General features: G+C 33.0%; 1 long non-coding RNA gene across 1 annotated transcript in view; it reads left to right on the top strand.

The window, feature by feature from the left end:
* The first annotated feature begins 2,594 nt into the window (after nucleotides 1-2,594).
* The window catches only part of LOC141553245 (uncharacterized), a 75,218-nt gene continuing 54,833 nt past the window's right edge, over nucleotides 2,595-22,979 (top strand). Inside the window, exon 1 of the long non-coding RNA XR_012485344.1 lies at nucleotides 2,595-2,704. This is a non-coding gene — a long non-coding RNA (uncharacterized LOC141553245). The remainder of the gene's footprint in view (nucleotides 2,705-22,979) is intronic.

Raw genomic sequence — 22,979 nt, 5'->3', positions numbered from 1 at the left:
GTGCTTTGCCCAGATATAACCCTTATTGTGATTAGGGTGCCTTTCCTGAAGGGATTTGAAAAGGAGGCTGCACCTGGTTTTGGGGAGTCAATTCTTATTGGTCACAATGAGTGATAGTGGATCTAAATGGTAATTTGAATACTTGAATAGCACAAACATTCAAAACTATCCAGGACACTCCACCGACACAACTTCATGGGAATTACAGAGACATAGACAGATACAGAGGATGTGTGTGTGTGTGTGTGTGTATGTGTGTGTGTGTGTGTGTGTGTGTGTGTGTGTGTGTGATGTGCATTTGTGCAAGGACATATATGGAGTTGAGAATACAAATCCTGCCATCTTGTTCTGACGACTTTTTACCTGATCCTTGACAAGTTAATATCTCATACCTGACTTCTTAATTTGAATTCCCAATCCCATTGGAATAATCATCCTTCTATTTCCCCCATTCCCGACCTTTTCAGTCCCCAATTGCCTAAGGAATCTTCTTGGTTTGACTTCAAGAAGTCCTACTTTTGATCAAACCATTGAGATTATTCATCCTCCTCCACCCCCATCCATGCTACTGATTTAAATAAAAAGTCAAGAAAATGATAGAATAAGGGTTAGTTAAAGTCAATCAGATCACTGCATCTTAGTACAAAATGTTAAGGGCTGGTACTTTAACCAGGGGAAAACACTTATCTATTGAATCAATCAATCATAGGCTTTAGAAGTCCTTGATCAATAGGAATGATGTTGCACCAGAAGTGTGTTCAGATTGCCTGGGGAAACTTGTTCTTACCCTATGGATGGATCATCTATAAATTATTGAGTTAATTTAGGCTCAAGAGACTCCCATGCTTGGCAATGGAGAGGAAAGCGCATTCCAACTAAATCTTTGAGAAGGAATTATTTGAAAGGAGAGACAAAAAACACTCTACTATCCTCATCTACTTTTGATGGAGAGGGACTCTGTAACTTTCCAAAGGGCTAGGGGATCTTGTACTTTCCATTTTCCTATCAATATCCTTATATCACCCTTAGAATAGTGGTGATTGATAGTAGTATAAGCATTAGGAGGCTTAACACTGAATGAAACCAGGAAAACAGATTCTTTTTTTTTTTTTTTTTTTTTTTTTTTTTTTTAGTCTGTGAAGATTTTTAATTGCCAGGTTGAGAATTTTTTATTTTATCTACAAGGCAATAGGGAGACATTGAAGATTTTTTTTTTCCTCCAGTTTTTTATATATATATATATTTTTTTTTTTATAATATTATCCCTTGTATTCATTTTTCCAAATTACCCCCCCTCCCTCTATTCCCTCCCCCCGATGACAGGCAATCCCATACATTTTACATGTGTTACAATATAGTCTAGGTACAATACATGTGTGCGAATATCATTTTCTTGTTGCACAATAAACATTAGAATCCGAAGGTACATGCAACCTGGGCAGACAGATATTAGTGCTAACAATTTTCATTCCCCTCCCAGTGTTTCTTCTCTGGGTGTAGCTACCTCTGTCCATCATTGATCAACTGGAAGTGAGTTGGATCTTCTTTATGTTGAAGATTTCCACTTCCATCAGAATACATCCTCATACAGTATTGTTGTTGAAGTGTACAGTGATCTTCTGGTTCTGCTCATTTCACTCAGCATCAGTTGATTTAAGTCTCTCCAGGCCTCTCTATATTCCTCCTGCTGGTCATTTCTTACCGAGCAATAATATTCCATAACCTTCATATACCACAATTTACCCAACCATTCTCCAACTGATGGACATCCATTCATCTTCCAATTTCTAGCTACAACAAAAAGAGCTGCCACAAACATTTTGGCACATATATGTCTCTTTCCGCTCTTTATTATTTCTTTGGGATATAATCCCAGTAGTAGCGCTGCTGGGTCAAAGGGTATGCACAGTTTGATAACTTTTTGGGCATAATTCCAGATTGCTCTCCAGAATGGCTGGATTCTTTCACAACTCCACCAGCAATGTATTAGTGTCCCAATTTCCCCACATCCCCTCCAACATTTGTCATTATTTGTTCCTGTCATCTTAGCCAATCTGACAGGTGTGTAGTGGTATCTCAGAGTGGTCTTAATTTGCATTTCTCTGATCAGTAGTGATTTGGAACACTCTTTCATGTGAGTGGATATAGTTTCAATTTCTTCCTCTGAGAATTGTCGGTTCATATCCTTTGACCATTTATCAATTGGAGAATGGTTTGGTTTCTTATAAATTATGGTCAGTTCTCTATATATTTTGGAAATGAGACCTTTGTCAGAACCTTTGTTTTTAAAAATATTTTCCCAATTTGTTACTTCCCTTCTAATCTTGTTTGCATTAGTATTATTTGTACAGAAACTTTTTAGTTTGATGTAATCAAAATCTTCTATTTTGTGATCAATAATGATCTCTAGTTCTCCTCTGGTCATAAATTCCTTCCTCCTCCACAAGTCTGAGAGGTAGATTATCCTCTGTTCCTCTAATCTATTTATTATCTCCCTCTTTATGCCTAAATCATGGACCCATTTTGATCTTATCTTGGTATATGGTGTTAAGTGTGGATCCATATCTAATTTCTGCCATACTAATTTCCAATTTCAGGAAAACAGATTCTAAGATCCGTTTCCTACAAAGAGCCCAGCAAAAAAAGGTAAACCATTTCTGAAGAAAACATTTTGAGGACTCCAGAAACAAGACTTTTAGGAACTGTGAGTTAATCCTTTGACATATATACTCTCTTAGGTTAATCCACTTTTCCCTAGACTATGTATGTACATGTGAGAGTGTCACAGAACTTTGGGGTTAGATTTTGTACTAGCTATTTTTACTATACCACTTCCTAAAATCTAATTATGACTGGCTGACCAATTGCTATCAACTGATAGTCATGGTAAAAAGTATATTGGTTGGAGTTCATGAAAACTCTCTTTTATTTGGAGAAAAACTCATTCCTTCACCTAGATACAACATTTCTTCTAGAACCTCATTGAAATTGGAAGTTGCGAGAGTAGGTGAGAAAACATGTGATACAATTGATTATTAACTTATTATGAACAGGAAGAACTAAATGAAATATAGGTATAAACATTCTCCATCCTCTTCCCTGTTTTTCAATCATTTCTTATCCTATCACCCAATGGAGAACATGGAAGGGGATGGGGAATAGGAGGCAGGCTTGGAAAAAAAATAAATTATAAAATCTAGGTACTAATTGTGTTGCATAATCTTTGTGGGTGTCTAATCTTGAAGACAGATATTGAAGTTAATTCTTGCAAGTACCACCCTCACAGTTTGGAAAACCCTTTGGAGATGAGTACTGAATGTATAGAAACAAATCAGAGAATGTTTACTGTAATGATACTCTCATAAGCATTTGGGATTTTTAAACATATGCTTCCAGCTTATCTCCCTACCTTCAAAATGACTACTGATTTATAGGATGACTGTAAATAGAAATAATGAAATTAGTTTATTTTTAATTAGAAGAATGCTACTCATAGCTGAAATCTTGATGTTTCCAAGCATGTCTTGTTCTTATTTGGAAGGAAAGAACTTGCATTTCCTATCATTTTGACTTTGAGCCATGCATTCTAAATCTCTTGAGCTGTGAGGATCATAGGATTGAGAGGTGGAAGGGTTCTTGGAGATGACCTAGTAAACCCCTCTATTTTACAGATGAGGAAACTGAACTCCACAGATGGCTAAAGCCATATGACCTGTAACTGGCATAATCAGAATTCAAATCAAAGTCCTCTATTATTGTTCTTGCTATGGCTGCCATCATAATTATCATCACATGAACTACCACTGTTGCCAACACCATCACTACTACTAGTATCACGACTACTACTACTACCACCCCACTACTGCAGCTTCTGCTGCTACTTCTGCTAGTATTAACACTATTTCTTTTCTCTCACATTTCTATAGCACATTTATATTTGCAAAATTATTACAAAATGACATATTTCATTGGAACCTTATACTTCCCTGTAAGGCAGGTTCTATTATTTTATGACAGGCACTATGCTAAATATTTTGTAAATATGATCTCATTTGATCCTCATAAAAACCCTGGGAGATAGGTACTATTATTATCATCCCCATTTTACATTGGGGAAACTGAGGTAAACAAAATTTTCTAAGTGACTTGCCTTCCTATTTAGTTTTTCTTTTAATCTGTAAAATGAAGGGGCAGAGTTAATGGTTCTCTGTATGCCCTCTATCTCTTAATCTATTATTTATAGAATGTTTTGAAGTTTGCAAAAGTACTTTACTTATTTCGCATTTCTTACTCACAAAAAACAATGAGAATTAGATACTGTTATTACCCCATTTATAGTGGAGTAAATTGAGGCAGACAGAAGTTAAGTGAATTGCTCAGGATTACATAGTTAGAGTCTGAACCTGAGGAACTTCTTGACTCCAGTTCTAGCACTCTATTCATTTTGCTACCTCAGGAAAATTCACCTTATTATGTTCAAATCTGGATTCAATCAGTTACTAAGTGTATGACTCTGGACAAATCACCTTTTCCTGTTTGCCTCAGTTTCCTCATCTGTAAAATGATCTGGAGAAGGAATTGGGAAACCCCTTCATTATCTTTGTCAAGAAAACTCACAAAGAATCAGATACAACTGAAACAGCTGCTTTAACATTAGCCAGTTTATAAATGACAGAGAAGAGATTTGAATTCAAATTTTAAAGATTTTATGATCAGCTCTCCATCTAATCTGCTACACTACCTCTCAAAACTGATGTTCATTCCACCATATCTCACTAGTCTAAATTTTGTCCAGCAGTGAACATCAGCCTATTGTTGTCATATACACTTGACCCTTCTCAGTCCTGAGACCCATCGATCTTGTCTGTAAAATGAGGGGATAAGACAAGAGAGCCATCCAATTCTTGATCTATCATCCTGTGAAATTTGGTGACACACTCTAGAAATTGTCATGATGCACTGAAAAAAAATGGAGCATTGAAGCCAATAGAATTGATCTACAGCTATGCCCCAATCTTTCCCCACTATTAAAGATAAAGAATTGATTGCTTAAGTGGGAAGTAATCAGAGTTCAGGATTGTCTGTGGGATGCCACTGTAAACTTGGAGTGATTATTTCTTTAAAAATGACTGTGCTGAGTTGAAAGTACAAGCTGTTTCTAAAGCCTACAGCAACACACTAGACTAGCAGTAGCCACAGGCAGAATTGGCTGTCCTTGGTCTGTTGATCTTGGATTAACCCTTTGAATGCCTGGATGATTTTTAGTGAATGTGCAGAGAAGTGACACATCCTATGCTTTTCAATGCATGTATGCTTTCTGTCAGATCACTCAATTAATTATAATTGTCCTGCCTTAAAAGGCATGGCCCTGGGCAGACTAGGGGGTGTGGCACTCCAGGGGTTTTATTTCAAACCATATTTTACTGATGCCAAGTCAATGGACTCTCCTTCTCAATATTTAATCAGGTCTGCCCAGCTTCCTTGTCATAGAATCTGACTCTCCATCTAGAGTGAAGCTCTGTCTTCCTGGCCTTGCCTTATGAAGAAGAAAAGCAGGTTTTGTTCAAAGGTCAAGAAGGAGCAGAGGTGATATTTCCTGGTTGTTATATTTCTTTACTTGTTCCAGGCAGGAACTAGGTAATTCCCTGAGCCACTTTTAATTGATAGTGTAGTAGGGAGCAACTTGTAGAGGAAGACTTGCTTTGGGATGATCCTATTGTTAAGGAAACAACATTCATTTATATGTGGATATATTTTATGCTTTTGAGTGCATACATTGTTTTCTTCCAATAGAATATATGCTTCTCAAGGGTAGGGAGGGTTTGAGTTTTGTCTTTGTATTTTCAATATCTTGAACAGTGCCTATATCTATGGAACATAGCCAGACTAGGGTGATTTTATTAGTAAAAGGAAATTTCAAGTGAGAAAACTCTCTATTAATGCATATCAACAGCTTTGTAGTATATGATGTTAAAGATTTATCTTAAATATGAAGGCCCTGTAAAAGGTGGAAATAGAATTCAGACCTCTGATTCCTTAAGCAAATGTTTAATATACATTGAATAATTGGAGTGTGGAGGAGGAAGAACATGATAATTATAATTGCTAGGGACAGAGTCAATAAAATTGTGTCCTTCCCCAACTTCTTAATATGGGAAAAATTGCATAAAATGAATATCCAGTCTACTGGGTACAAGAAGTCATAAAAAGATAACTTTCAAACTCAAGATGCTTAAAAAGAATAAGTGATTTGCCTTGGTGAATTTTCAGAAAAAAACAAAACAAAGCAAAACAAAAACACCTTGGGAGATTTCAAAATAGTTGTGGTAGCAAAATAGCCCTTACTTCTCAGTTCATATGAATTACCTATCAATATGCCAGAATTTATTATGGAATTGTGTGTATATGATGAGTGGGCTCTGTATCAACATGTCCCTCCAACCTACATCCTAATATGCTGATTTCATAATGCTTGTTATCCTAAAACAGAACCTTTTTTTCCTAATATCTCTTCCTGTGCCCTTACATCTACCCTTGATCTAAGTAGAAATTATGTCCCATCACCATTCATGCTTTTATTAGTCCCTTCCCCTATGCTCTTTGCAGCACCTATCCTAATATAAATAAAGTTCTCAATTATTCTCCATTCTTCACACAAATATATACATTCAATCTCCTAGAACAAATTTAAAATATAGATTTGAAAATTATACTCTTGCTCCACACTTATACTTCTACTAGACCCTTCTAGCATGCCCCCTTGGATTCCCATTTTACTATACATTAAATTCCCTATTAATTCTCCATCTTTCATATAAACTCACATCTGATCCCCAACAAATGATAATCCATATGCTCACCAGAGGATACCTTATTTTCTCCAAGGGAGGGCTATTCAATCCAACTCTCAAAGAGGGTTAAAGGAGTTGGCCTACTTAATTTCATAATTGTTTCTAGATCATTGTTCCCCTACTGTCTCTCAATCTCTTCTCTTTTGAATTTCAACTTTATTAAAACATTTATCATCATATTTATTTTAAATATTTCTTCAATATCCCTTGTGCTATTGCCTCTCAGAAAGCAATCTTTTATTTAAAAAAATTAAAAGAAGGGAAAAAAGGGTAAACCAATTAATTCACTTGAAATGTCTGATGACATAGGCAATGTTCAACACCAGTGAAACCTTCTTTCCCACTTTGCAAAAGAATGGAGGCAGATTTCTTTTCCTTAGGGCCAAGCTTGTTCATTATAATTTCTCAAGAATAAGTTTTGATTATTTTGATATATTTTTTTTTACATTTGGGAAAGAATTATTTATTATAGTCATTCTGTATGTTGATTTTCTAATTTAGTTTTATTGTACTTTGCATCAGTTCCTATAAATCTTATCATGATTCTCTGAATTTGTCATGTTCATTAATTTCTTACAACACATTGAATCTCCATTACGTCCCCATATCATAATTTATTTAGCTACTTGCCAATAGATGGACTTTTTTTTTTGTTTTGTTTTCAGTTCTTTGCACAAAAAGTACTGCTATAATCTGATATAATTTGGAGACTTGCTTTTGTCATTAACTTTCTCGAATTTATATGCTTATAATTAATCTATTGGTCAAAAGGTATGAATGCTACAGTTATCTAGTTTTCTTAATGGCTTATTAATTTACCACCAGCACATGGCATCAGTGCTTGTTCTGTTTTGTTCAGTTATATCTGATTTTGTAACCCCATTTGGAGTTTTCTTGGCAATGATACTGGGATGATTTTCCATTTCCTTCTCTAGCTCATTTTACAGATGAGGAACTGAGGCAATCACAGTTCTCTAAATCTCATAATCCTTCTCTTTGTAATTGAATCTAAATAGGAATGATTATACATCAGTAGATGTACTCCCAAATATTTTATGCATTTTGTAGTTAAAATGGAATCCCCATTTCTAGCATTGTCTCCCGGATGTTGTTTAAGACAGTGTTCAAAAGATTTTATTTTAGTTTATTTTAGTTTATTTTAGTAATTTAAAATTGCAATAAGACTGGGATACCCTGTATAGAAATGCTGCTAATTTTGTGGGTTTATTCTGTGGCTTGCAACTTTGCTGGAATTATTGTCTCAGTTATTTTCTTTGTTTATCCCCTAATGTTTTCTAAGTAAACTATCAGATCATCAACAAATTGAAATAACCTTGTCTACCTTTCTGTCTTTAGTGTTTTTCTCTTTTTCAGTTATTGATACCATTGATAGAACTATATTAAATAACAATAGGAAGAGGGGATATCCTTGCTCTTATACAGATAAAACTTCCCTGTATTGCCCCCCTATTGTATATAAGGCTTATTCTCAGTTATGGATAGATGCTTTTTACTACAGTAAAGAAAAATAAAGCTTTTTGATTATTTTGTAGGTTATTAAAAATGTAAACAAGTATTATAACCTGTCAAAGGATTTTTCTGCATCCAATTTAGCTGTATCATTTTGGATATTTTTGTTTTTGATATGATTAATTTTGTTTATTACTTTTCTAATTTCAAAGTATCTTTGCATTCTTATAATAAATCCAACTTCATCACAAAGAATAGTCTTTGGATAGCAAGTTTGTTTAAAAATATTTCATGGGGCAGCTAAATAGCACAGTAGATAGAGCACCGGTCCTGAAATGAGGAGGACATGAGTTCAAATGCAGACTCAGATACTTAATACTTCCTAACTGTGTGACTGTGGGCAAATCATTTAACCCCAATTGCCTCAGGAAAAAAAAAATCTCATTAAAATTCTTATATCTGTATTCATTAATGATAATTTTTGATAATTCATTTTCTTTGCTTCATTGGGTTAGACAGTAGGATTATATTTGTTTCATGAGGGAATCTGGTAGAGTGCTTTTTTACTCAGCTTTTGAGAATTTGTGTAGTATAGGTAGTAGTAATATTTAAAGTTTGTTTGACTTCTCTTGGAAATCCATCTGGAACAAGATTTTTCCTCTTTCGGTTGCTCCTAACAATTAGTTTCCTTTCCTTTCCTGAGATTCAATTGTATAAAATTTCTATTTTGTCATCAGTTAGTTTGGAGGTTTTATATTCTCAAAGTTAATCTTATAGACTATTTTTTGCCTTCTCAGTTTTGTAAATTTAGCACTTTTTAAAATATTCTTTTCTTTTGGTTTGGTCCTTTATTTTTATTATATAACTTAATATTTTTTCCTTTTTAATCATGTTAGCAAAATATATTTGTTTTCTTATTATTTTCAAATAAATAATTTCGTACATTTTCATTTAAATTTTTTTAAAATTTATTTACTTTGTACTTTTCAAGATTCCTTTTATGTGCTTATTTTGATTTTGTTTACTTATTTTTATTATTAAATTTCTAATTTTAAAATATACATTCATTCTAGCAATTCTCTTTTTATATCATGTCAGTATCCTTTTTAGGTCCCCAAGAAGTATGTTAGCTTCTTCTCAGAAAAAAAAATGAACTTGATGTGTTGTCACATAATTATCTGGTGGTTTTTTTTGTGTGTGTGTGTATGTGTGTGTGAATAATAGTGACTTATTTTGGGGGGTTTTCTTTTAGAATTTATAATATAATTACTTGGATCTCTGACTTTTGATGTCTCTGAAAGTAATTGTTGCTTATTGAATTATAGTTTTAAATGTATTCTTTCAATGTTTCTTTTTTTAAATAATTGTAATTATCTAATAGGGTCTTAATAGGTCTACTTTTTGTAAAAGTACTTATGATACTTTGAAATATATTTTAATGACTCTCTGAAAACATACTCAAAGTCTTTAAGTATTAAATTTCCCAACAGCTTCTCCAGCTCTATAGTTTTCTTTTTGGTTATTTTTCTGTGAGATTTGTCTAACTGTGAAAAAAAAAAGACATGGTGAAACCTCCTACTATTATTGTATTGTTTTCTATTTCATTTTATAGTACAAATTTTTCTTTCAGATTTAATACATTGTGCTATTTTAATATATTCTTAATAAAGATATTGGCTTATTTTCTATAGTTCCTTTAAATATAATGTAATTTCCTTCTTTAATTCTGTTTATATTAGGAAATTTTATATTTGCTTCATATGATAGCATGGCCGCAAATTCTGCTTTTAAAATTTTTCCTGCTGCAGGGGAAATTTTGTTCCAATCTCTCATTTTTATTCTATGTATGCCTTTGCTTTTTTTTTTTTTTTTTAATACATTCTTCTTTTGTTTTTTCTTTATATGATTGTTTAATGCATTCACATTCAAATTATGAAAGTTGGGTTTCTTTTGCTCTTTTAGATTCTCTACTATTGCACTTTTAAAATATCCTTTACTCTTAAGAAAATACTTAGTAACTAAGTTTTGATTCAACTAACCAGACTCTTTTCTTCACCTCATTACCTCTCATTGGTCAACTCTTTCCTTAATTTTAGAGTTTAACTGATATTATTGGTTTATTTTTTTTCTTTTGTTATCTGATTCTTCTCTTTCTCTCTACTCTCTCCCATCAATTAAGTGATGAATTCAATATAACTTCCACCTTCTTTCTTTCAACTTATTTCTTTTTCCCTTTGTAGATCTGCCTCCTCATTCTTCCCTTTCTCTTTAGAATTAATTTTAGAAATACATGAGAAATGCATGAGAAACAGAGTTTCATGTTAGAAATTAACATTTAGTCATAGGACATATGGTGAAGCCTATTCCCCAACATGTCTTGTTGGTAATCATTCCCTTTCCTTTTTTTCCATACTGTTTTATTCATTTCTTCCCATTCTCACGGGTACTACTTGCTCCTAGGAGTTCATATTTCCCTTCTTTGGGACACAATGTTACCAGTGGTGACATAATGCTTAGAGGAAATGATTTAGTTCTTCTTTTTCATTACAAACATATATATTTCTTTTCTCAAGTCAGTGATCTTCAAGCAGACCCCTTTTCACTGTTGGATTGAGATATTTGACTTTAATTCTCTCATTTTAAATCCTTCATTTTGGTGTCTCTTATACTATAGTCTCTCATCTGGCAGAGAAATTAAAAGAATTTCATTGCTTGTTCATCCATGGAGTTGATATATCATATATTTGTTGTATATCATATATTGTCCTCTTTCCTCTACCTCATATTTTCCTATTTATGGAGCCTTCTGTTCTGTAATTTTGGTGCACAAAATATATTGATTCACTTAGCAAGGTTGTAGGATTTAATCTCTGCTAATTCAGTTCTTCTTACCCATTTCTATTTCTTTAAATTCTGTCATATTTATTTCCTAGTGTCCTTAAAATAAACTCTTAATAAATCTTATTGCATGTGTTTAACTCATAAGTCACTTATTCTATTTCTATTACTCTTTAATTACTTATTCTTTCTTTGATAATTATATTTATTCTTTTACCTTGTATCTTGGGGGGGGTTTGGAGAAGATTTTCAAGTTTAGTATTTTTCTTATGTATTTTTATTGAATATCAATCCTTATTTCCACCCCCACCCCCCTGGCAATGATTATTAGACTCAGGTTTTGAAGGTATGACATTTAGGATTGTAGTTTTATCATTTAAATTTTTAAAAATTTGTTAAATGTTTCCAATTACATATAAATTTTTTACTAATATTTTTAAAAAATTATGAATTCCAAATTTTTTTACCTTTCTCTATGTTCTTTCTCCTCCTTGAGAAGACAAACAATTTGATTTGGTTTATAATTGTGAGATCATATAAAACATATCTAAATCAGCTATGCTGCCAAAAAACCCACAAATAAAAAAACACTAAAAATAAAAGTTAAAAAAGTATGTTTCATTCTGTATTCAAATTTACTTTCTTGGAGATGAATATTACCTTTTATCATGAGCTTTTTAGAACTCTCTTTGATCATGCCTTTATCAGAGCAGCTAAGTCTTTTGCAGTTGATGATCATTATACTATTTCTGTAACTGTGCATAGTGTTCTATTGGTTTTGTTCATTTTAATTTGCATGAGTTCATTTAAGTTTTCACAGGCTTTTCTGAAACTATGCTCTTCATAATTTCTTATATCACAATAGTATTTCATTAGAATAATGTGATACTTGTTTAACCATTCTCCAATTAATAGGCATCCTTCTAATTTTGTATTTTTTGTCACAACAAAAAGAGCTGGTATTAATATTTTTGTACAAATGGGTACTTTTCTCCTTCTTTTTGATCTGTTTGGCAAACAGATTTAGTATTTGTATTGCTTGGTTAAAAGGCATATACAGTTTTTGTGAATGTGGCATATACAAGTAAAGGGTATGTTCATTTTATTTTTATTCAGTTATCTTCAGTTGTCTATCTTATTTAACTTTTCTAACACTCTATTCATCTCCTTGATTTCTACCTTATTTATTTTATGGTTAGATTAATCTAACTCTGAGAGGAGAGAATTAAATAGTATAGTTTTACTATTTCTTCCTGTAATTAATTTAACTTTTCCTTTAAGAATTTGAATATTGTACCATTTGGGGCATATGTATTTCATATGCTATTAATTCAGACTATGATTCCTTTTTAGATGATATAGTTTCCCTGCTTATCCCTTTTAGATCTATTTTTGCTTTTCCTTAGTATGAGTTCATGATTACTACACCTGCCTTTTATACTTCAGCTCAAGCATAATAGAATTCTTCTCTGGCTCTTACTTTTAATTGCATACTTTCATTGTGTTTCTCAATAACAACATATTATTGGATTCTAATTTCTAATCCACTCTATTATCTGCTTTCATTTTATGGTTGAGTTTATCCCATTCACATTCACAGTTATGGTTACTATGTATTCCCTCCATCCTATTTTCTTCTATTTAATCTTCTTTCTGTTTTTATCATTTCCTCCACTAAAATCTATTTTGCATCTGAGCACAGGCTTCTTTTATCTGACCTCCACTTTATTATCATTTTCTTCCTCCCCTTCTCCTATCATCTTCTCTGCCAAGTACTTTGTTTGGTAAGATAAATTTCTATTCCCAATTGAGTATACATATTTAATATTATATATGTTATAAATATGTGTATGTATATGTATCTGTGTGTTTGTTTATATCTGTGTATTTTTCCCCTCTTTGAACCAATTTAACTGAGTAAGGTTCAACATTGTTTGTATTTTTCCCTTTTCCTGTAAAAGCTCTTCTTTGCATACCTCTTTTATGTGAAATAATTTTCCTTACTCTCTCTCCTCCCACTTTTTTCTACCTTTTTTCCCCACTTCTTTCTTTCCTATCTCCTTTTTTATTTCACCTTAACCTCATTGACTCATACACTCATCCTCTTTTTATGTAGAATCTTTCTAATTAAATAATAAAAAGTTCTTAGAAGATACATACATTATCTTTCTATATAAAAAAGTAAACAGTTTAACCCTTCATATTGAATCTCTTATGATTTCTCTCTTATGTTTACATTTTTATGCTTCTTTTGAGTTTTATTTGAAAGCAACATTTTCTCTTAAGTTCTGGTATTTTCATCAACAATGCTTAAAAATACTATTTTCATTAAATGTCTTTTTTCATACTTGAAGTACCATGTTTAATCTTATGTGGTCCTGACTGTGGCTTCATAGTATTTAAGTGATTTCTTTCTAGCTGCTTGAAATGTATTTTCTTTGACCTGGGAGCTTTGGAATTTGGCTATGACATTCCTGCAAGTTTTCAATTTGGTTTCTCTTTCAGGAGATGATTGATAGATTCTTTTGATTTCTATTTTACCCTCTGGTTTTAGGCTCCCAGAAGTTTCTCTTGATAAATTCTTGAAATATGATTTCTAGGCCATTCTTTTGATCATGGCTTTCAGATAATTGGAGTCTTTTTATTTTTTTTCCAAGACAGTTGGGGTCAAATGCTTGCCTAGAGTCACATAGCTAGTAAAGGTCAAATGTCTAGGGTCAGATTTGAACTCAGATCTTTTCAACTCCAGGGCCAGTGATCTATCCTCTGTACTATCTAGCTGCCCCATAATCCAAATAGTTTTAAAATTACCTTTCCTCAATTTGTTTTCCAGATCAGATGTTTTTCCAATGAGATGCTTCACATTTTTCTTCATTTTTCATTCTTTTAACCTTGTTTTATTATTTTTAATATCTCATAGAACCATTAATTTTCACTTGCCCAATTCTAATTTTTATCTTTATTTATTTATTTTTTTTATTTTTTGCTGAGGCAATTAGGGCTAAGTGACTTGCCTAGAGTCACACAGTTAGGAAGTGTTAAGTATCTGAGGCCAGATTTGAACTCAGGTCCTCCTGACTTCAGGGTTAGTACTCTATCCACTATACCAACTAGCTGCCTGCATTCTAATTATATGGAAGTATTTTCTTCACTTTTCATTTGGCCAATTCTGCTTTTTTTTTTTTTTTTTTAAGAAGTCATGTTAATGAGTGAGCTTTTGTATCTCTTTTTCCCCATTTGGTCAATTCTGTTTTTATCTTCTGAGTTTGGTCTTGATCTTTCTTTGTCTTTCTTTGTCATCAAATTATCTTGTGAGGTTATACTGGGGTTCTTTATGCTATTGTTGTTGGTTGTAGTGCTCATCTTTCTGCCCTATTTCTTGATTCAGAATTTTATGTTAATAATGGGCTCTGAACTATTTCTGTAAAGATGGTGGTCTGGGTTAAAGGGCATTGTTTCAAACAACTTCAAGCTTTTTTTTTTTTTTTTTTTTCTCTCATGGCTGTTTCCTGAGATAGTTCTGGAAGTTTGGATATTTTGTGTTCTTCCAAAGTGGTATGATCTAGAAAGATATGTGGTCATTTCTTTTCTGATCTGCATTCTAGTCTATTAAATAAGGGCCCCTGATTCCTTGGGATTGTAATCAGTACAGTACCTCAGGATCCCTGATTGCTTGGGACCAAAAATGATACTACTGCTCAGTGCTTCCATGTCTTTTTGGTTGAAAGTGTTTTTCTCTGCTCTTGAACTATGACTCAGAATAGTTATAGGCAATGGAATCACCAAATGGTGTCTCGTCTGGCTTCCAATGCCAACACAAGAGTCCTCTGTAGTCAATTAGTGACCAGTTACCAGATTCTCTTACATTCTCTAGCTTGGGTATGACCAAACTACTGCTTCTGCTACCATCACACCATCCCACTGCTGTCTCATCCATGTGGGCTCCAATCCAGCCTCCACTGGTATGTCATAGATCTCTCTATGCAAATTCTTAAATTGTCTTGGGATCTAAGAATGTTACACTCCAAACTGTTTTTTGGCTCTGCCACTTCATAATTTAATGCGAAGCCATCATTTTAAAGTTGTTTGGAAAGGAATGGTTGGAGGGCTCAGCTGGGCACTTTCTCTACTCCACCATCTTGACTCTACCCCCAAAAGTCTGCTCCTTTTCCTTTGTGGAGGGTGAAAGATGAAATGACCCAGGAAACAAAGATTTGATTTTCTAACATAATGATATATTAAGCAATGCATGCAATTACATAATAAGCCTCAACTTGAGCTAGAATACAAATACAGGGGGAGACAGACTTTTATGTATTAAAAGACCAATTAATTGAAAGAAAACAACAAGGATACAACATTAGGTAATATGATTTCTAATTGGAGGAAAGATTATGAACTTTTTAAGTTGGAAAGGATAGAGAAGGAGTGCAATTCCCTGAAATCAGAAAAAGAAGTGTCCCATTCTTCTTTGAACAATCAAAGGAACAGAAAAGCAATAATTGATTAATTAGTATGTAGCTAATTAATATGAATTACTTGAGATATACAATTATGAGAAAACCTCTTGCATCAATCTTTGAATCTTGAATCAATCTTTGAATCTAAGTTTCTGCTCAGGACCTAGGTCCTTAGTTAAAGGTCTCTAAAAAGTCAAAGATGACCCAGTTTTCCAGCTATGTAGGGCTAGATTTAAACAATATAATACAGTTTTCTCACAAGATAGAAACTGAACTAGACCTCTACTTGAAGACAAAGGAAAATGAGATGGCTTCAGAATTGAGTCATAAGATGGAGTTGGTGTAGTTCATTCAATTCTCAAAATTAACCACATGCTGTCCTCATCCCTTCAATTTTCTCATTTTTTTCTTGTAGCATTTATTTATGAGCCAAATCTATAAGGCTTTTTTAGAAATAATATACTCATTATCAAAATTCATATCAGATTACAGATTAAACTACTTAGAGGGTTCACAATGAACTAATTTTGAGGGAGGGAGATTCACATCTCCTAGGTAACTAAGAAAACTTAAAAATAAATATAAATACCATGAAACAAAGTGCCAAAGCAATAAACTAACTTCTCCTCATATCTTTGTAAACTACTCCTAAAATTCATTTAATGAGAACATTTTGACTTCCAGATATCCTATGTAGTTGTCTGGTCCCTGGATATCTTCTCTTTGACATTCCGTAATAAACCTCATTCTTAGGACAGCTCTGAAGAGGGCTTTTCTTCACTTAATTATATTTTTTGTTATTTTGTTATTTGTTTTTTTAATAAATCACTTATAAAAATTCATAGATAACTCTGATAAAATCTGCCAATGCTAAGATAATATAATTTAATTTAAGAAAAATTGGCTCTCCAAACCTGAAGCTTTAGAGAAATTTAGTTTTTTATATACTAATTGGTATTTTTTCTAGTTCCTGATATAAGAATAATTTTTAAAAATCATGTGTCTTAACTTGTAAAGTAAATCCCTTTTTCCTTTAAAATTATTAGATACTTTAAAATTGGATAAATAGCTTCATTTTCTTTATAATTATTGATACAATCTTACATATAAAATCATAGATCTAATTTTGCTTATTATTAAAACATAATCAAAGCCTGAATTTTCATGCTAGATATATTTGGAAGCAATCATATACATGCATTTACACATGTTTACATACACACATATTTCTTAGAGAAAAATAGTCTAATACTGTTGCTTTCTCAGAATATATTATTCCTTTTAATTAGAAAACTTATATTTTATATCTTTGTCTTATTATTTTTTCTAATCACTCTCCTACCTGGTCATGGAAGTTGGTGGTTGGGGAGTATAGAGTGATCATATTAAGTACTAACATTTTCCAATATTAATTAATAGGATTTTTACTTTACTCTCTTGGTTATGGGATTGAGAGTGGGAATGGAAAAAAATGTTTAATTAATCATCTTTTTGGTCACTTGACCCAGAAGCCTTTCTGTTGACTATGTCATTTCAGTCCCCTTCATGAACTCTTTCTTTCAGCTGGATGTGGCATATATAACATCTTATCCCTTCATATATTTACCCAGACCATTCCACATGTCTGGAATGAGGTCTCTTATTTTTGCCTTTTTAAATTATTTTCTCCTTTCAAAGGTTCAACTTAGGTGCAAGTATTAAATGAAACCCTGTTCTGTTTTTAATATGCTAGTACTCTCTTCCTTAAAATACCTGCCTTTAAATCAGTTATGTATATACTTTATTTTCTACCATAATGGAAGCTCTTTAGAGCAGGAGTTGTCTTTGTACATAGTAGGTACTTAATTTTTTTTTCAAATTAAAATCCTTTCAATTCATGCCATCAGGTTATATAGATATCTTACTATGCTCATTGGGGTAATTTCTCAAATTTTAGACTCATCCTACCTTCCTTAAAGATTTTAGTACTTCTCACAGTTTTCTTCCTTAGATTATTTCCTACCACAATTATGTAGACTTTAGTTCATGTTGATGAATGATCTTTTAATTCTTTTCATCTCTGTTTCTGTTCTCTTGATGCTTCCTTTTTCTTCCATTCCATCATGCCTATTCTATTTTCATTTCCTTCTGGAGCAAGCTTGGATTTCTTGATTTGTCATTTTAACCCAGAGCTTACAATCACCTAAGTAGCTTGTACCTTTATATTTGCCATATTGATCTCCAACTATGCATCTCCCTTCATCATTTGCTTATGTTCACCTACTCTAGTGTGCTGTAAACTTCTGGGGGGGGGAATCAATAAACTGTTATGATTTTTTAATCACTATAAACTTATTCTACTTCATCTCAGCAGAAGAGTTCTTTCTCACTACTGTTCTGTAATTCTTTTATTCAACTCATTGATGCCTATTCCTTTTCTCACAATGATAATTTCAAACTTTTTTTCACTCTTTATGTACAGAAAATGTACAAGCATCAAATAGAAATGAGAGCAACTCACTTTCATATCAACTCAAAAACTTCATTATCTTCACCCATTTTTTTCCTTATTTTCTCTGTAAAGCTACGAGTACCCTCGAATTATGGAACATAGAGAAATTGTCCCATTTTCCCATGTTCTATACAACTAGGTCCCAATTAGTGCAAATAAAGTATTCCCTGAGGTGGTCACATTATTTGAATTCACACCACATATTTCCTTTGGGCTGGAACCTATTACCATATTTTATATAATTATAACTTTGATTAGTGTGAATTTAAATACATTCAACCTCTTCAGGGGATTCATTATTCACATTAATTGGAACCTTACTGTAGAAGGTTCTTGTTATGGTACCTACTTGCTAACCTTGTCAAATCAAGTCAAGAAGCATTTATTATATGCCTACTATGTGTCTGACATAGTGTTAAATGTTGGGGATACAAAGAAAGTTCACTTCCAATCAGCTACCAAACTACATCAAAACAGTCTCTGATATCAAGGAGTTCACAGTTTAGTTGAGAGAGAATATGAACAACTATGAGAAAACAAGATATATACATGGTAAATAGAAGATAATCTGAGAGGGCAGGTAAAAGCATTAAGGGGATGAAGAAAGATGGAATTTCATCAATGCATATTATTTAAGAATTATAAGAGAAAAAAATCACCCTTCTCAATCATATTGAATTGCATTAATTGATCAATTAAAACTACTTCTTAAGAATCTTCTATGCATTCAATTTTGTGCTAAAGGCTTTAAGGTGTATAGAAAAAAGATACTCTTTGTCTTCAAAGAGAAGAAAATCTACTCTTTGGAGAAGCAAAATTAAGATACATCATAATAGTGACCAAATGACAGAATAAAAATAAGTACTAAATTTTGTGGGATATATATATAATATAGATGTTGAGATTATAGTATAGATGTAACCTATAGTTTAAGTGTTGAAATGAGATGGAAATTCATGAAAGTTAAAGAGATAAAAAGAGATGAACAGGGTTTAAGATTGAGATGGGAGAGGAAGAGACTTGTATAACCCTAACCCAAGTAATTGTTTTATTAAAAACAGAAGATATAGAGAAAACACTGAACAGTGGATACTCTAAGACTTATTTTTCTTGGGCTTTGGAATAGGAAGTATTCTAAAGAAATGCACAGTCACATTCATACTAACTCCCCTTGGTGCTAGTGCCCAAAATCAATTGCCATTTGGCTTGCCTTCAGTGTTCTAGGAATGGGTGATTGTTTAAGACTTTGTTTCAGAATAAAGCACTTTCAGGGAACTGAGCCATAAAGTAGCTATGGGGTAGAATACGGATCCCAAACAATTTCTGTGTTCTGATTCCCCTGATCTTAAAATGCATTATATGTATTTTTGCAGTCCGTTTCTTTCTTGCTATCATGACCAGTAAGTCAAAAGAAATGCTCCATGTCTTCATATGTCTGGGTCCTGTCCTGTCCAAGTATAAACTTCATTTTGTAGAGGAAAGATGCCTCCGGTCTGTGAGGTCTGTACAACTCTCTTTCTTTATAATGAAAGATATTAGGGAAAAGATGACTTTTTAATGGCACAGGACAGGACAGGCACCTCAGTTATCACATAATAACCATCTGTCCGAGGAGTTAGTGCCACTAATTGGTCTCTCACCTTCAATCTAAAAAATGTGCCTCAGATTTGAGGTTATTTTACAGTTCACCCATCAAAATCTACATTAAATGAACCTTCAAGTCGTGGCACAGACCACAACTTTTTCTGTCAGGGAAATTGAAATGACTGCCAGGAAGGCATTGAGAAAGTTTGTGCGACAGATGGAGCGGTTTCTGAGGCCAAAGGAAGTCTGTAACTGAAATTCCCCAGGGCTAGTTTAAATACCCTCCAAAAATCTATTGTAGTGAGGGGGGGGGTGTCGTACAGAGTTTGGTCAATCAGTGAACAAATATTGAATGTCTAAGGGTGAATAGCAGTTTAGTAGGTCTGGCATATTTATTTAAAAACAGACACAATCTTTGTCCTTAAGAGGTCTGCAACCAATAGATGCCTTGTAGATGGACGATGGAATAAGAATTATCTTTACAAGTAGTAAAACAATCTACTGTGGAATAAATTGAAGATAATTGCTGTTGAAATTGTGATTTAGTTCCTTTTAATCAAAATATTCCCCCCCCCAATCTCTAATTTTACCATTAGCAATCCCTGTCTTTATATCTTAAATATTGTTTGGTGTGGTAAAATCTTAAATTGTAAATAGAAATAATCTGTGCCTTAAATCATTATCAATTAACACTCTAGAAAGCATTAATTTATTACACTTTTTTCTGTGATAGCTGGACCAGAGCAATGGCCTTTGAGAACTTTAGTGGTTCTAATAGGAAAGAACTATTAAAAAGGGAAATATAAAGAGGTTAAGCACAAAATTTCTGACTAAGGTTGTCTCTGAACAGCTTAATGTAACATCCAATTTAGTCCTCTCCTTTCATAGTTGGAACTGAGGCAAAGAGAAGTAAAATGTCTTGCCTAGGGTCATAATGCTAGAAAATCGCAGAATTTTAGAGTTGGAAGGCAACTAAGAATCATCTGGTTTAACCCATATCTCCCCAAAGAATTCCTACTACAACATTCCATAGAAATGGTCATCCAGTCTTTGCCTGAAGACCTTCAGTGATGGGGGAATAGTAAGAGTCAAGAATTAAGCCCATTTTCTTCATACTATACCATGTAATACCGTGGGTCTCTCTTATTTGTAACACATACACACATTTTAGGTACACACACATTGAACCTTGAAATTGTTATTTAGCTCCTTTTGATTAAAATTATTCCCCCCAATCTCTAATTTTACCATTAGCAATCCCTATCTTTATATCTTAAAGATTCATAATTCATAATTCAAGAAAGGACTAAATATAGTTGAAAGGTTTTTCTTTTAGCTATTCTTCAATCACTTAGTACAATGCTTAGCAAATATTGAGTACTCATTGACTTGTTACCTCTTACCATGTACTATTGGTACTGACTTGATCACTCCCTACTTAAGCTTTGATTCATATGCTAAGGTTGTAATTACTTCATTTAGAACATGATTTTATAGCCTGTCTCTTGTGCCTAGACTGAAGCATTTGCCTCAGCTAAAATTTCTCCTCCCTATGGGTCTGGAAATAAAATCCATTCCTTCCTCCCCATCTCAGATCAAATCTTATCTCTTTTCTCATTCTTCATATACTTCTTTAGTCCACCTTGATTTTCCCCTTTTTATTTCCCATAGCATTCATTTTTCATATGATTTACTTCAACATTACAACAAATACTGCCTTTCATTGTTAAGTGATTGACTATTCTATATGTGCTATTCTTGTTTTCCAATTGGACCTCAACATTTTCAAGAGAAGGTTTCATGTCTCTTGCTTCTTTGTTTGCCCCCACACATCTAGTAAAGTGCTGGGTGTATAACAGAGTCACTTTTTGGATGAAATTGAATTGAATAGAAGACTCTATTTAAGATTTGAGTTGTGACCCAAATCCAGATTAGCAATTAACAAAGGAAGGAAGGAAAGTTTAAAGCTGAACTATTCTGAAGAATAGTCTAATAGAAACACAAAGTGATATACAACAAACCTTGCTAATAGGTGATGAAGAGTAAGTTTCAAATATGTAACCCTGATAATCAGAAAAAATGCAGGTGAAAAAAGTCAAGTATGTTTTGAGAAGGAAAGAGTGGAAAATTAAGAAGATTGGGGAGTCTGGAGAATGTATTTTAATGTTGTGACCAACAAGACACTTAATGAGTGTGTGTTTGAGAGTTAAGTAGCTTGTTATGAAATGTAGTTATGAGGAGAAATAAAAAAACAATAGAGAACTAGGGCTGTATAACATATGAGTTATTAAGAAGAGCCCAGAGAGAAGAGGAGGAATGTATAGGAGGAAAACTATCCAGAGAAAACAGTTGTGGAAAGACAAATTCAGGTTGGGAGTGGGACTCTACAACTTCTGGGGAGGGGACAACTAAATATGTTGCAAATGGTGGGTAACCAACAAGTCCAATGAACATTGAATGGAGTTTGACACTATGGCTTGTAGAAATTACTCTTTGAAGATCCTAAGTCTATTGACCTAAATCTTAGGCCATTAGGAGAATGATCCATATAATTTTTATTGTGCACTTATTAACACAGTATTTACTTACATAGACAAACACTTGTTCAGCTATGTTCAACAACCAAAATAGAAAAAAAATAACCATATTTTGGGGTTTTCTCAGCAAAGAAACCAGAGTAGTTTGCTATTTCCTTCTCTAGCTCATTTTATAGATGAGGAAACTGAGGCAAACAGAATTAAATGACTTCTTCTAGGGTCATATTGCTAGTAAATATCTGAGTTAAGATTGGAATCTGAGAAGAGTCTTTCTAATTCCAAGCCTATTGGAGTGAAACTGTATATATTATACAACTTATATGAAAATAGAAAATTTTTAAAAGGATGAGATAAAGATGAAATAGTATTTGGTCCTAGAATTAATAGAAGCCCTAGTGTTTATTAAATAGCTCAGATTTAAGATTTAGAAACATAATTTTGGCAGCTGTGTTTTGTTGTTTTGAAAATAGATAAGAGTTGGGAGGAAGATGCAAGGTGACCATTTAGTACAGTCTTGCAATAGATGAGGTGAACTCAACTATTTAGAATCTAAAATGTGATGATGATTGAGGCTATGTGAGTAGAAAGAGGGGGTTTGAATAAAAGATATGTGAATAATCATTTTTTTAATAGATGGCATCAAAGTCATAATTTGGGGTAGCCAAATAGTACTCAATAGTACTCAGGTAATTTTGGAACGAGGAGTTGGTTTTGGGGGATTAATAAAGTTATTAATGAGATCTGTGAT

The sequence above is a fragment of the Sminthopsis crassicaudata genome, chromosome 2 (genome assembly GCF_048593235.1).
Source record: "Sminthopsis crassicaudata isolate SCR6 chromosome 2, ASM4859323v1, whole genome shotgun sequence".
NCBI classification, from domain to species: Eukaryota; Metazoa; Chordata; class Mammalia; order Dasyuromorphia; family Dasyuridae; genus Sminthopsis; species Sminthopsis crassicaudata.
Note: the sequence above shows the minus strand (reverse complement) of the source record. Positions and strands in the feature narration are given on the sequence as shown.